Source organism: Hyperoodon ampullatus, assembly GCF_949752795.1.
Source record: "Hyperoodon ampullatus genome assembly, chromosome: 9".
NCBI lineage: Eukaryota > Metazoa > Chordata > Mammalia > Artiodactyla > Ziphiidae > Hyperoodon > Hyperoodon ampullatus.
This window is the reverse complement of record NC_136922.1, coordinates 85,136,353-85,138,281: the sequence shown is the minus strand read 5'-3', so window position 1 is coordinate 85,138,281 and position 1,929 is coordinate 85,136,353.

Here is a 1,929-nt window from a genome sequence, read left to right as displayed (position 1 = left end):
ATGCATGAATGCCCCCCATCCTTGCCAATACACTATTCTATTTTTGATCTTTGTTGAGTTTTGATGGGTGAAAAATGACATCTCATTGCAATCTTCACTTGCAGTTCCCTCATTATAAGGTTGAGCATCGTTTTATCTGTGCAAGAGCAATGAATTTTTCTTTATCTCTGAACTTTATTCACATCCTTTGTCCATTTTTCAATTGTATTTTTCATTTTTTATATTGATTTGTAGTGATTCTTTCTATAGAAAAAAGTAGACATTTGTCTGCCATATATGTCTGCAAGTATCTTGTAGCAATTTATCATTTGTTATTTGATCTTGTCTATATGTGCTTTTTTCCAATGCAGATGTATATATAAATATATTTTTTTTTGAGGAAGGGGAAGGGGAAGAGTGGGGGTTTTTTGTTTGTTTTTAATACTTATTTATTTATTTGGTTGCATCGGGTTTTAGTTGCAGCAGGCAGGCTCCTTAGTTGTGGTGGGGAGCTCCTTAGTTGCGGCTCATGGGCTCCTTAGTTGCAGCTTGCTGGCTCCTTAGTTGTGGCATGCGAACTCTTAGCTGTGGCATGCATGTGGGATCTAGTTCCCTGACCAGGTATCGAACCTGGGCCCCCTGCATTAGGAGAGCGGAGTCTTAACCACTGCACCACCAGGGAAGTCCCCAGATGTATATGTATATATATTTTTTTCAGATGTATATTTTTAAATAGTTGATTTAGCCAGTCTTTTGTTGAATTGCTTCATGAGCACACAGTTCTCCCCTATTCCAAGATCATATATATATTATATATATATATATTTATAAATATATATATTTTTTAATGCTCCATATTTTCTTCTAGTACTTTTATGGCTTCAGTTTTAACTTTTATATATTTGTTCCATTATTTTGAAGTAAAGAAGTAGGAGTCAACTTTTTCCCCAGATATGTCTCCAGCTGTGCCCAGACCTATTTATTTTAGTGCCCATATAAATTTGTGTCTATTTCTGAGCTCTTTATTCTGTTGTATTGATCTGACCAAATATTCTCCAGTACCTCTCTATTTTAATTATGTTTTTGCATAGGGTAGAGCTGCGCTCTTCTCATGACTCCTCTTTATAAGAATTTCCTGATTATTCATGCATGTTTATTTTTCCATATGAACTTGAGAATAAGTTTGTCTGGTTTCAAGAAAAAAAATTATCTAGGTATTATCCAGATATTTAAGTGTAAAGCATAATTTAGGAAGAATTAACAACGTTATACTTAGGATCAACATTTTCCAACCCAAGAAGTTTTTCATCTCCATTTGATGAGTTGATCTGTTATGTTCCTCAACAATGCTTCAGAATTCTTCATAATGGGCCTTACCCTTTATTGCTATTACAATTGGTTTTCCCCTCCACTGTATTTTTAAACTTCTGTTCATTTTATATAGGAATGCTGTTAATTTGTCATATTACTTTTGCATCTTCAATCCTACAGAATTCTTACTATTTGCAATTTTTTCCATTGATTCTCTTGGGTTTTCAAGTTATGCAATCATATCATTTTACAGTAATGATACAATTTTACTTCCTGTTTTCTAATTTGGTGCTTCATTTCTGTCTCTTATTTAACTGCTTTAGTTAATACTTCATCTAACTACTCCTTACCCTAATGGGAATCCTTCTTTGGTTTTATCAGTAAGCTATATGATGAATTTGGTTTGAAATAAATAGAAATAGAAAAATAACCAAAACACAAAACAGAAGAGGAAATAAAAATGGCTCATGAGTATATGAAAATATGCTCACCCTCATCTATACTTCTTATATAACAGATGAGGGTTCACTTATATTACACTGCCCATGCCTTGCCTTTCCTGTTGTATCACCATCTTTGGTTAATTAGTGTTTATATTATTGTGACAATGTAAACATGGCCATTGCAGAATCAATTAGG